At 50.9% G+C, this 14359-nt stretch overlaps 1 pseudogene; it reads left to right on the top strand.

Annotated features, from left to right (window-relative positions):
* Positions 1-13360: 13360 nt before the first annotated feature.
* Positions 13361-13490, top strand: LOC118711995 (annotated as a pseudogene).
* Positions 13491-14359: the final 869 nt, after the last annotated feature.

Below are 14359 nucleotides of genomic sequence, written 5' to 3'. Positions count from 1 at the left end.
TTACAAGCCGTTAGAGAACAGGAAATTATTTCATCTCTGCACTTTCCAATGCTATTAGAATTTCCTTTCTCAACAGTGAAAATCATGTTACAAAAGCATTTTTTTGGGGGGGGGGGAGGGTTTGCTTGCATTCTTCCCCTACACTCTGTTTTAAAATGAAAAAACAAAATTACACCACTTTTTGTACAGAAACACTTAAAAGATTTTAAAAAATAAAAAAATAAAATATAATTCCCAACTGAAAGGAATCTCTCCCACATCTTTTCCCGGCCTTGTCAAATAAATTAGGAAATCTCTTCCTTTGAAGATCAATGGTACAGATGACTTTGAACTCTTAATATCAGGCATTAGCAAGGTAATGTTAGGTTTTATTAAGAATGAAAAGAATTTACCAATTTTCTTCCAGCATTTCTCTCCGGACTCCACAGAGAAGCTAATCACTAGGTAATTGTTCGATGACTCTTCTGGCCTGCTCACATCTGTTGAATTGTAAAGAGGGAGGGAGAAGTTCCTTCAGAGACCAGTTACCTAACTGCTGGGCCCTGCAACCTGGCAAAAAGATACAGCTCTGGAAGAAACCAGTCTACCGAAGAGTCAGCTGCATTAGTCTTCTAGGGCTGCCATAACAAAATTCCACACACTGACATAAACTAACAGATATTTTCTTACATTCCTGGAGACTGGTAGTTCAAGATTAAGGTTCTGGCCAAGACCCTCTTCCTGGCTGGCAGGCAGCTGCCTCGCTATGTCATCACATGTCCTTTCCTTGCTGAGTGTACACAGAGACAGCTCTCTGATGTCACTTCCTAGAAGGACACTAATCCCGTTGGGTCGGGGCCCCACCTTTATTACCCCATTTAACCTTAATTACTTACTTATATGTCCCAAATCCAAAAATAGCCACACAAGGCATTAGGCCTTCAACACATGAATTTGGGAGAGACACAAACATTAAGTTCATAACACTGGACTTGCCACCACCGGATTCTCTTCTTTTCTGGAAACCCCTTCTCCGGGCCATTTTCAGGCCTCGCCTTCTCAGTACTCCCTGCCTCCGGTGTCTACCTCTCCCCATCCCAGTACATTCTTCAAGAGCCCCCAGGTTCCAGATGCCGCTCCCTAACCCTCAACTCTGAGTCCTCTCTCTGCTCAAAACCTTCCGTGGCTCCCTGACCCTGCACAGAATTAGGTCCCTAATTTAAAAAGTCAGTAAGTGGACTGATTAAAAACTTGGAGTCAGACAGACCTATGTGCAAGTTCCAGCTGCAGGATCCTGTGTAATCCACTTAGCCCCTCTGACCTGCAAGCCCCTCTTTTGTAAAATGGGAAAATAACCGCTCCTAATTCGTCAGGTTGGGTAGAGACAAAGAAAGGGAATGCTGGGACATGCTTACCAGAATGCCTAGCACTTAAAACTAAATAAAAGTTAGCCCTGATTGTCATTATGCTCTCCATCAGCCCCATGGTGACCTCTTCCCATCGCACAGCTTTAATACCACCCAGAGGCCAACGGACCCTAAATTTACAGCCCCAGCCCCAGCCTCTCTACAGAGGAGGGAAGCCAGCTGCCCCTCACATCTCCACACCAATGTCAACAGGCATCTCAGGCTCATCATGTCTAACACAGCTCCTCATCCAACCCAGCCTGCTCCACCCACAGGCTTCCCAGTCCAATGGCTGGGGCTGAAACGGCGACATTACTTTGATTCCTTGTCTCTCACATCCACATGTAGTCTATTAAGAAATCTTTAATGTCCAGCCATAGCCAGTTTGGCTCGGTAGCTAGAGCAGACTGAAGGGTCTCGGGTTTGCTTCAGGTCAAAGACATATGCCGGATCGTGGGCCGGATCCCCAGTGGGAGGTGTGGAGAAGGCAGGCTATCAAAGATTCTCTCTCATCAATGGTGTTTCTATCTCTCTCGCCCTCTCTCTTCCTCTCTGAAATCAATAAAAATATATTTTTTTTAAAAGAAATCTTCAATGTCCAGAATGGAACCACTTCTCACCACCTCCACAACGCAGCTCTGGCCCAGGCCCCCATCACCTCTCACCTGGAGGCTGCAGCAGCCTCTCAGCTGGTCTCCTTGCCTCCATCCTTGACTCAGAAATGGTCAGGTTTTCACACAAAACACAGAATGACACTTTTAAAATATGTCACAGACAGACGTCACATCATCATTCTCGTCTACTCAAAATCCCCCAGGAGCCCCCTTGTCACTGAGGGTGAAGCCCAAAGCCCTTTGCTGGCTTACGAGGCCCCTTTCCTCCTACTGACCCCTCTCGAACCCCGCCGCAGCCACGCTGCTTCCTGCTGATCCTTCAGCATGCCAGGCGCACCCCTGCATCAGGGTCTTAAACCCTTCTTAGTCGCTGTGTCTAGAAGAATGTCCTTCCCCCAATGTTCTAGCCGGTTGACTTCTTCCCTCCATTTCAAATTGCTCAAATGTCATCTTCTCAAAGAGGCCTATTCTGTGACCCTGGTCAACATCACAATGTCCCCCCAGACACACTCATATACCCTTGGGTTCCCATCCCTACCCAGGTCCACTCATTCTTTCCCCTGCACCTACTCCTCCTAACATACTGCATACAGTACTCTGTATTATGTTTGTTTACTGTCTGTCTTCCCCTGTTGCATGTAAACTCACAAGGACGTGATATCTATCTCTTCTGCTCACAGCTGCATATCCAGCCCCCAGCAGTGTGTAGCACAGAGTAGGCACTGTAGGCATTCAGTAAATATTTGTCAGATGAATGAAGGCTCAGCTGTCAACTCACACATTTACTCAACAAACACCCACTAAGAACCTTCAAAGCCCATCAGGGCCTCCCTCAGGCTTTCCAACCACTTTCTTAGGACTCTCCTCCCCCGACTGGCCCGCAGCTCTGTTTACACAACCATGTGTGGATGGCCTTTTCCCTGAAGCCTTGCTGATCCCATCACCACGTGTGGAAATCCTATTCATCCTCCAAGAACAACCCACCGCCTCATCCTGCGTTGAAGCCTGTGTACCCAGCGTGGGGTGCCCGCCCTTGAGCTTCTCCATGCCCTTCCTGTGCCCTTTGCCCATCCTGCTGGGCATCGCCATGGATGGTGGTCTGTCCCGTACTCTCAGCTAACCTGTAACAGCCCTCATGTCAGGGCCATTGTCTCGCCCGCTGTGCCAGGCACACCTCCGCTGTGCCAGGAAGATTCAGGAGTGAACTAGCATGCATCTGAATCAGTCTGTAAATTAAAAAGTCAAAGTAAACCCTAGTTTCAGAGCATCAGCTAATGTGGTCCCTTGAGACAAGAGTGACATGTGATGACATAATTGCCTTCCTCCTGCTGGCTCACAGCCTCGTCCACAGCCCCAGCAGAAATGCGCTGCCCTTCCTGGAGACGCATCTCCATAACGCAGCCCACGTGCAGGCTCTCACCCTTCCCTCCCCTTGATTTCAAGACAGCCCCTCCACACCCATTTAAAAGAAGCCCAAACAAGAACCTGTGCATTCAGGAGAAAAGAAATGACACATTTGATAAACAAGGGGAAATACATGGCACCACACCAGTTCGACAAGGTTTTATCCTTAAAGTAATAAATTGTTCAATCCGCTGCTCCAAAGAAGGAAAGGGCATCCTCATGTGTACAAACAAAAACATATCGTGCCTGGCCAGTGTGGCTGAGTTGGTGGGGCATTGTCCCATACACCGAAAGGTTGCTGGTTTGATTCCCGGTCAGGGCATATGCCCGAGTTTGGGTTTGATCACCAGTAAGGGAGTGTGCAGAAGGTAGCCAATCAATGTTTTTCTTTCACATCTATGTTTCTCTCTCTCTCTCTCTTTCTCTATTTCTCTCTCTCTAAAAAGCAATTTTAAAATGTCTTAAAAAAAAAAAAAAAAAAAAAAAAACATATCCACCAATCCTGTCTGAGAGCTCATTCTGTAGGAAACTAGCTGACATACTACTCGTGTTCTCCTGGAGCTCAGGTGTCCCCAGAGGTTGGTCATCCATTCATGTCCACATAGGAATTAACATAAACACATCTGTGCTGACAATACTCCCCCTGACTCTCCTCCCACTCCTCACAGGGGACCGACGCCGCTGAGGTTAGGAGGGAAGAGCCGGCCTCTGCTGTAATCACATTTCTCCTCCTTCTGCTCATTGTCACGGAGGAGGATGCAGTGGCAGGCATGGAAAGCCGTGGGAGCCGGATTATGTTAAATTAGACATTCCTCCCCAAAGCAGCAGTGATCCACAGCCCAAAGCAGCAGTCCAGGTTTTATTTGCTCATAAACATTAATGGGACCAAACTTCAAGAAGAAGAAAGGAAAAAGCCAAACGCCAGAGAGCAGGTGCCTTAAAACATGGGGGCGGGGCGGCAGGAAGTCTGGGCTCTCAGGCAGGGGGCTCCGATTTCCCCCTCCACAGAGGACTGTCTCTGCCTGTCCAGGAGGATGGATCTGGGTAGCTTTTCTAATTCCTTGGATTTCTATAAAAACTCTTTTCTTAGGGAAAAGAAAAGACTTAAAGGGCCCTGAGAATGGAGGTCACCCCTTCCAGCAGATCTTCATCTTCATCCCAAACCAGCCTGAGACCTGGTGAGGGACCCTAAGCTGGGAGAAGAGGCAGCAGGTCCCACCGGACAACGGAGAAACCACAGTGCCAATCCCCGGCCTTATCAGTAACAACCCAGGTGCTTTTAGCAAAACTCACACAATCTCTCTCAGCCTCCACTTTGTCATCTCTACCAGGGGGCACACCCCCTCTGCCTGCTGCATGGGCCTGGAGCCCTGTGATTAATGACAGTGTTCTGAGTTGGCCCCTGCTGAGTTCTTTCTATGCACTAACTCATTTGCATCGTTACCAACAATCCTACAAACAGATTGAGAACATGCGGCTCAGAGACCCCAAGTTCCTGGTTCAAGGTCTCACAGCAGGAATGTGACAAAGCCAGGATCAAAGCCCAGGTCTACATCAGGGGTCTGTGCTTTCTAAGCCATAATCTATCGGACCTCGTTCCACACAGCATCAGGCCAGGCCTAATAACACACAGTAGCTGCGTAAGCTAAGCATGTTCATTTGGAAAGAAGCCCACTGCCTTGGCCACGCATCTGCCAGCAGCCCTTCCGAGGACTGTTTCCAGGCTGGTTAGAAGCAGCCCCAGGTCTGTTTTGCTCCTTCTAGCTGGAAGTTCAACCACAAGAGAGTGGAGGCTGTTTCTGACCCCCTCCGGCTCTAGATCCAGGTTTTAACTGAGAGGCAGGGAGAGAAAACTTATTTTCTTTCCCAGTTTCTTCTCTCATTTGAATATTGGATTTGTAGAAGCCCAGTTCCCCACAGGAATTCTCCCAAGAAGCCATCTGTTTGTGTGCTTCTGAGACGTGTTAGCAAAGGATGCTAATCAATCATCTGAGGGGGGCTGCTCACTGTTCCCTGGGAGGTGGGTGTGCTCAGGCCCTTAGCACAGGGCCTACGTCGCCAGAGAGGCACAGATCTGACTCTGCAGATGCCCTGGCCATTCCAGAGTCATCCCAGACTTGGGTTGAGTCGGGTCGGGTCATGTCTGTCCAAGCAAGGGGCCAGAGCAGTACTGGACAGAGGGCCAGGCAAGGCCTTGGAGAGGTAGACACTTGGAATCAGAAATGCCCGGGGCCACCCCTGAGTCTGTGCCCAGAGCAGACCCCAGCTCACACACAGACAGGGATGCAGACACAATCCTGTGCGGGTACCCAGCAGGAGTTAAGACATGGGGGATGCCAGGAGGCTAGCTCAGATGTGTCCTGGCCAATGCTAACCTTTCCATGTGGCTGCCCCAGCCCTTACACTGTCTCTGTAGACAGGAAATGCTGGGGCTGTTCAAGCCACAGCAGCCCACACTCAGCAGGCCCTCTCGGTGCAGCCTTCCTTCCAGGACAGCCACTGGCTCAGTTTGTCACACGAAGAATCAAGGCAGCACAGGCAACAAACGTGTGAAAGACAAACCAACTCCACGTAGAATCCTATTGCCTAAAGCTTGCCAAGCCCCAGACCATCTGGTCTACCACCTCATTTTGTCAGTGGAGAAACTCAAGTCCTGAGAAAGCCAACTACCTGCCCGAGGACACACTGCAAGCCTCTCACTAGAACCATGTCCTCCCAGGCTCTGGGGCGGCAGTGCCTGCCTTGAACAGCCGACGGGAGAAGACAGGAGAAGGTGGCCATCCCTGTTTCCTCTCAAGGAAGCTCCAACCTCTGGGGTGGTTTCTGCTTCCTCTCTTTGTCCTTCTGCTTCTCTCTCCAAGCAGTGGGGGTACCGTCACATGTTCAGGCTATCCCTGGAGCCTCGACAAAAAAAGTCTCAAAATGGAAGAATCTCCTTTAATATTTCATTGCTATATGCAAAACAAGACAGTCAGAACAGCCCAGGGCATGCACGACTGCAGGAGAGAGGGGGCTCAACAGATGGAGTGTTTCTGCTCACATCCTGTCCTTCACGGAGCTTTCTGGGCCCAGGTGAGCTCTGTTTGGCCGCGAAGATGAATGCGTATAGACTGGCCATCATGCCAAATGCTCCTGCTGAACCAAGAAGCAATCAGCGGGCACATCAGGCCACTGAGTGGCGCGGCGTAAACAGATGTGTCTGCACGCTGGCCCTGGCAGGCCTGCTCCGAGCTCAGAGGAGGCCACAGCAGGCCAGATGACAAACTCCCTGCCTGCTTTTAAATTCAGAGCCTGTGAGTCCACAGGTAGCTAGCATGAGAATACAGAGTAATCAGGCTGCCCACGGTGTGCGGGGAGGATGAGGAGCCTGGCACAGGCTTTAACAGGCTTTCTGTAGCAAAAGTGATCTGTGGTCAAACGCATTTAGGAAACGTGGCACTAAAGAAAGTTTAACAAATTTCTTTCGCCGAGAATAGTTTGTAGCCTTTGAAATGCTAATGTTCATTGGAAATCTCCAAGGAGGAAGCACCGAATGTGGTGTTTCCCGATATTATTTTGTGGGCCACAGGCAGCTTTAATAGAGCATCTCAGAGAACTTGTCCCCAAGAGGAATGAAACGGAGTGAAATGGTGTCTAGAGGATGCTCCAGAGACAGACACAAATGCTCACAGGAGCCAAGTCTCAGTGAGGGCCTGGGAGACACCGTCTCCCTTCTAGAAGGCCTCCATTTCCCTCCTGGGAACCACAGATGAATAAACAGCCCAGTGCTCACGTGGACACATGATGTATGAATGTAGGCATGAAGGGGATCCGTCACCTGGGCTCCTCTGTGGACTCACGGGAGCTCCCAAGCACTAAAGACCCTGACCATCCCTGAGCCCCTGTCCCGTGCACCCCTCACCTCTTCTCTCCCTGGTCCTCATCCTTCTTCTCTGCTTACCAGCCCTCCTCCTCCCTCCCCAAACATCTCCAATGTGCCCCTTGTACTGTCTCTCGGATAAGCACACAAATATCTTTCATAACCATGGAGAAACAAATCCACATTAGCAGAGTAAGCCAAAAATTTTTGAGCAACCTTAAAAATTAACATTGCCCATCCCCGGGCCACATTGAGACCAAGACCCCTTGGTCCCTTTTACAACCCTCCCTGTTCTCAGTCATTTGTAGGAGTCATTCTCAAGCCCATCTATCCCCTGGGCTCGGCACCTCTCCCTTGCAAAGTCCCCTACCTCGGCCCTCATGCCTTTGCTCTGATCGGAAAGCCCATCTGTCTCTCGGGCAGGGCTTTGCTCCCTACTCATCTCCTGAGGCCGACCAGTCTCCTCATGGAGACCCAGCAAACTGGGACGTCAACCTCCTGAACCCAGCTCCCACCCACAGATGCCAGACTCCTCGTCACCGGCTCATCACCCAAGGACAGCGCTGGCCCTCTGCTTCCCCTTCAATGTGGCACTAAATAAAGTTTAACAGATTTGTTGGGGTCCCAACAACGCCTGCAGCTGAACCAGAACAAGAGGCGGCCTGACCTGACAGTACCAGGCCCAGGGCAGTCCTACCTGCCTTTGCTCCGCACGCAGGTGCTGGCTGGTCGCCGTGCTGTTGCTCAGCGCGTTCTCTCCTCCCCAGGGGATGGGGTTCTGCAGAGGTTTCTCTGCGTCAGGCTGGAAAGAAGTGCTTTCATACAGGCACTCTGGGATTTAAAAAAAAAAATAGCTCTAAAAGTTCTAAATATTAAAATCCTTGAAAATCCATTAATCCAGGCGCCTCATTTCCCAAAGGAGCTGGGAGGGGAAGGGGGCGGCAGTTCTGAGAGGAGGGGTCTGCAGAGGGACTTTTAAAAAAAAAAAATACAAGGTTTTATCAGCAGTGAGGTAGGTTCAAAGAGAGAACTTCCAAATCAATCACACAAACCTGCATTTCCACAGGGAAGCAGAGCAGAAACCACACCCACCAGGGACCGGTGCCACTCCTCAGACCTCCCTCCTCTCCAGCCGAGCTGTGCTCACAGACTCCGTCCGACCCAGCCACTGAAGCCTGCGTGCTGTGCCCACTCACACTAGGGATGATCAAGGCCCCAGGGAGCTTCCTGTAGCTCTCCCCGCTCCTTTCACTCCCCTCCCCCCTCCTCACAGCTGATGGGATCCTAACACAGCACCTTTCATGCTGACCATGTGGCTGTGTGGTTCCTGTCTGCCTCCTCCCAACCCAAGGCCACAGACCTTAACCACTGTGTCCCCAGCCCCTTACATGAGGCCTAGGATAGATGGATGGATGGATGGATGGATGGATGGATGGACGGACGGACTGATGATCTGACAGGAGAGAAAGAGAGGAGAGAGAAAAGAAAGAGGGAGGGAGGGAGGAGTGAAGGAGGAAGGAGAAAAGGAGGGAATCCAGCCTTGGCCTTGCCTGGCACACCTGCCCCTCTTCCCTTCAGAAGGTGAGCTGGGACTAACTGTCCACAGGTGTTCACACTGGGATTTACCCCACACCCGAGGGCATTGTCCCACGGTGCCAAAACCAGGAGCCAACACCAGGTCCTCGTGCTCCTTCCCAGAGATGCTGTGAGCCCTCTTGGAGGCTCTCCCTGGCTGGGCACCCTGGAAACGTCCCCCGTGTCCAAGGTGCACTCGAGCCAGCCCCCGCAGAAATGAACTTATGAGATCACTAAAGCACGCCACGGTGCCCCAGAGCGGGACTCGGGAGACCTCAGGACTGGAGCTGCTCGCCACAGGCACTGCCTCTCACCTCTGCGCCTCTTTGAGCTCCTGATGGATGAGCAGCTCTGCCTTCCGAGAAGCTGGCCTGTCTGCAACCCCACCCTGGGCACAGGGCTCTGAGGCGCTGGGAGCAAAGACACTCGGTGCCCTCCTGCCCTGCCCCAGCCGCAGGTGGTTGTGTGCTGTATGTAAACCCTTCATGCTCTCACCCAACCCCAGGAGGTTCTGCTGGGCAGCTCTCCCCTGACCAGCTAGCCTAGCTGCCCTCACCTTGACAACCACAGGAAAACAGAGAAGACACACACACACACACACACACACACACACACACACACACACCCTGCCTGCATTTGCTGGGATAGCCTCGTGTGGGAGGGAACAAGGCCCAGGACAGAGACACGATAGGTGCGGAGTACCAGCACCTTGGCCACTGAGCATAGAGGAAGGGAGCCTTTGACGTCTGCCAAGTTCATCCCACCCCCAGCACCCTGTGCGCCCTTTGCTCTCAGCATATAGCACAGGGTGCTGGCGGGAAACCAGAGACATGTATGAGACAGCAGCACCTGGGTCCCCAGACACAAACACACGTGGGTCCTGCAAGAGTCAGTGGGCCACAGGAGGTCAGTGAGGGCTAGCGGGGCCTAGGAAGATTTAGAAGAATGTCGGCAAGATTTAGAAAAAAGTCTAAAGAGGATGGTGCTGAGAAGTGGTCATTCCAAATGGAGGGGCAGTGAATGCAAGGTGAGGAGGTGCGGGCGGAGCGGGAGCACAGGCCGGCCGGCGGGAGGTGGAGGAGCCGCCCTGGCCAGGCAGGCGGGCAGAGCTCAGCCCTGCCCCAAGGTGCAAGTGGACAGGGGCCCCGGCCTTCTCTGCCCACTGCCTGCTGCCAGCCCCACCGCCAGCACTTCCTCCTTCCCCCTTTCTCTAAGTGATGACTGTGCAGCACTTTCTTGAGGGGCTTTTAATGGCTTATGAAATATAAGCCTGGAGCCACGAATGCTGCCCAACCAATTTGCCGGAATGCTTCACCTCCCCAGAAATTTCCTCTAAAATGGCTTTCCTCCTTCCACCACAAACAGAGCCTTTGGAGCAATGGGCCTTTTAATCAACAATTATAAGAAGTTTTAAAAGTCACTCTTAAAAGGCGGTCACGGTGAGCTGCTCAGCCATTTTCCCTGTTCCTGAGGGACTGCCGGTGGTGGCTGGCAGCAGAGGCTGCCGGGAGGTGGGTGGGTGGGAGCAGCCTCCATCCATCACCGGCGACAGGCCCCGGGTGCCGGGGGTCCTAGGAGCGCACATCTGCAGCCTGGCAGCGCTGGCATGATTTATCGGGGGCAGCTTGTCGCCTCTCCCATCGGGCTTATCTGTGTGTTGGGTGCTTCTCCTCTAACTGACCTCCACACACTGCAGTTCCCGGGGACCCAGGCCTGGAACCCCCCACCCCCCATACAGGCCCCTACTCCCACAAGGTCGCACCCCACCTCGGAGTGGACAGCTCCCACACTCAGGTCTCCAGCCCTGACCCAACACCCAGGCTTCACCGGCATATCCTCAAACTCAGAATTTCCAAGACAGACACATGTGCCTGTGTCTCTTTCCTCTGAGTCAGTTTCCTGCCAGCCGTCTGCGCCTCAGGGCATGGCACCCCCATCCACCCAGGCTGCAGCCTCATAATCGCCCTCGTTCTTCTCGCCACCACACCCCCATCCGACTCTGCCCATGAGTCTGGATGGCTTTACCTTCAAAGCACATCCTGAATCGGACACTCTGTGCCACCTGCACAGCTTACAGCCTTCCAAGTGCCACCATCTCTCCTGCCTCCCCCAACTCTGCTCTGCATGGCAGCCAGGAGGGCTGTCCCACATGAGCGTAATCACAGCAGTGCCCTCAGCCCCAACAGCTCAGACCTGGACTTGAAAGGTTCAAATGCAGTTAGGGGAACTCATTCTTTCTGCCACATGATCTGGGGGTGAGCAGCAACTTAGAGAAGGTACGGGGCCCAGACAGAGGCCATTCCTCTCACGCTCAGAGCTGAGGGCTCTGGTGGGATGGCACCAAGTTCCTACCCCCTGCAGAGCCGGAGATCCTAACCCCAGCATGGCCTCCAGGCCTTCAAACGTTGCCCCTCTCAGACAACAGCGCACCTTCTCTGCACCAAGCCCTGGCATTCAAGCACACTTACCTGTTCCCCACCCCTTTGGCCTCAGCAAAATTCAGAATCAGGTCATCCTCAGCTTAGTTTGATGTCCCCTTCTTCAGGAAGCCTCCCTTCCCATGAGCCAGGTCAGTCCTGAATTGTCCCAACACCGGATGCTTCTCCTCTGAAGCCCATATCCCACTGCCACCGGTAATGTGGTCACCAACTGGGACTATCACCTGTTTGGCTTTAAGTTCTATGAGGTTCAGGGCTAATACTCAGGGCCTTTCCCACAATAGGTTCTCAGTAAATACTGACTGAATAAATGCATAATTTTGCAATTATTAAGTAGGAGGGTGTCAGGAGCCAAAGAATCAACAAGGAAAACCAAAGGAGGAATAGGCATGGTATCTCTCTTGGACGGGGTGTTTCACCCTAAAACCCATGCAGCTGAAAGGCCTAGTTAGCCTCAGACACCACATCCAGATAAAGACCAAATGTGGCATTTAAAATAAGTTCATGGCAAATGTGACATAATTGAGGCGAGAAGAACAAGGGAAGCAAGGCCCTTGTAAAGGGCCAGGGAGAATCGGGCCCCTCTCAGCTGGAGTAGGGCCAGCTGGATGCCCAGGCGCGTGTGAGATGACACTGACTAAGCTGATTGCCCTCATATGGCATCTCTTCTCAGCCTAGAGTCACCATCACCTCAGCCCAGGCCTCTTCCTATCCTCTTTAGTTCTGGAAACAGGTTGCTGTAGCTGCAACTTTTATTCCTTTGGGAAACCCTGCCTCTTGCTCACCATGTGGTCCATGGGCTATCCATCACAGTTCCCCTTCCCCAGCCCCAGCCTCTGGCCACAGAGGTGGGCAAGTGTGCCAAGCTGAAAGGATTAGAGCACCACGTCTTCCCAAACATAGCACGGTGTCTACAGGGTGGACACTGAACCCAGCAAGGCCAGTCACTTCCATTTTCATGTTTGGAGAGGAAGCCTGCTTTCTCTACTGACTGGCTAAGCTGAGGTTATGGGAGCTCAGAGCTGCTAGGAGCCATCTTCCCTGACCTTATACAGGAAACCTACCAGAGAATGAGACCCACATTCAAATAAATATCAGAGACAGCAGAACCAAGAAAAGGAGAAAGTGAGAGAAAGAGCATTAAGTTGCTGGATCCAGCCTTGCCTGAGACAGACACCCCTGAATTCCTCAGCTACACAAGTTAATAAAGAGGAGGGTGTTGCCTGTTGTTTACAACCAAAAAGCCAGATGACTATAGTCCTCATACAGAGCTCCCAAGATTGACCCCTGTGTCTGTGAACAAACTTGCCTCTTCCAACTTCAGGCCCAGTATCTAAGATTATAGTCTGAGTGTAAGACCTGGCCATGCCATGATAAGACAGAAAAGAAATCCCATTTGAGCCCAGTCATTATGCCTCAACCCAGAGATACGCCTCCCCCTACAGGCCTTGTGTTTCCCCACTCTGGACTTAGGAAACATTGAACACAGGAGCCACAATTTCCAATTCCTAAGCCCAGGAGCACTTTCTGGAGCTCTTGCACCACTCTCCATTGCTGCTTTATTAGTGTGGTGAGATTATGAATCTACACTAATAAAAGAAAAGCATGCTAATTGACCATACCTTCAAGATGCCCACCAGCCAATCAGAAGTGGGTATGCAAATTAACCCAACAAAGGTGGCAGTTTATTATAATTTGCATACATAGGCACCAGGTGGCTGGTGGCAGGGCAGGATGCTTGTATCATCACCATGGCGATGATGCAGGTGTCTTGCACCACCCCAGCTGCTTGTAGCCTCTGGGCAGTGTGGGAAGGTGGGAAGGCGGCTCCAGCCAGGGAGAAGGCAGTGCTGGCAGCCAGGGGAAGGAAGACCCATTCTTGCATGAATCTTCATGCATCAGGCTTCTAGTTACTTTATAAGATTCCCTGTTATAAGACTTTTCTATCAGTGAAAATAAAGAAATATAAAGAGATCATTGGATCTTGGGTCTTCTTTAAATGGTGCCAAAATTAGCCCTCATCTGAATGGCTGTCCCACTTCCAGGATGCCCTGTGTCCAACTCTCTGCTCAGTTCTCTCTGCTCATTGCTTCTCGGCCTTTTGGCTAAGATCAAGTGTAGTATCAGTTCTCTCTCCTCAGGCCTGTTATCTGAGTGGTGTTTTAAATTCTACGAGTCACATTGAATCATGTGGAGACTATGGACATCACCCCTCCCTGATCCTGGGTTCCTTACCAGACTTCTTAGTTTGAGATCTAAGTTGCTTGTTCAGGATCTCAACATTATCATCTTAGTGAGAGGAAAGTACAAACCAAGTTAACATCATAACATTGCAGTCTGGAGTGGAGCAGGCTTTTCCATCCCCCACTACCACCCTACTCACCAGAAGGTTCTTTCCAAGTCACCAAGTTGCCTAAATCCCCATCTATGGTATGCAGCCTAATGAAATTTGCTGGAATTCCCCCAGCAAATACTGCTACCTTTCCCTTCATATCCTGTTCTAACAACCTGTCAAACTCATCATCTCTGCCCACAAAACAAATTTATTTTTTTGAGTCATGTAGGAAAAAAAAAATTGAAGTTGAAATGCTATGAGGGTAGAGGCTTTTACACTGGTGTCAGGCATCTGAGAAAACTAATGGAACCATTCTTTGATAACATTATCTGTGTTTGGCTAATTTGGTGGAACAGAAAACGTCCTTCATTGAGAAAGAAGAATAGAATGCACAGCCCTAGGAAAGCAGAGAGATGCCCCATGGCGGATAATTTACTGTCAGTATTCACCTGCAGATAGGCACTCAATTACAGAGACGTTCTTGGGTAAATTTTCATTCATTCTTTTATCACCTTGCAAATGAAATAGTCATTTTTAAAAAAGCTTAAAGCAGAGATGCATGCCAGTAAACAAAAGGTCAGGCTTCTTTATCAAAGTATATTTTGTCCTGATTATGTGTTCTTCTACCACACAGAGAGCTCTGTGATGAATTGCCCCCTCTTGCCAACTTTTTCATAGGAAAGCATTCCATACTGGCTCTCTAACAGGCAACAACAGGAGCAAGCCTTTCCTGAACTCCATATTCAAGG

Source organism: Pipistrellus kuhlii, unplaced genomic scaffold, assembly GCF_014108245.1.
Source record: "Pipistrellus kuhlii isolate mPipKuh1 unplaced genomic scaffold, mPipKuh1.p scaffold_m20_p_8, whole genome shotgun sequence".
NCBI lineage: Eukaryota > Metazoa > Chordata > Mammalia > Chiroptera > Vespertilionidae > Pipistrellus > Pipistrellus kuhlii.
Note: the sequence above shows the minus strand (reverse complement) of the source record. Positions and strands in the feature narration are given on the sequence as shown.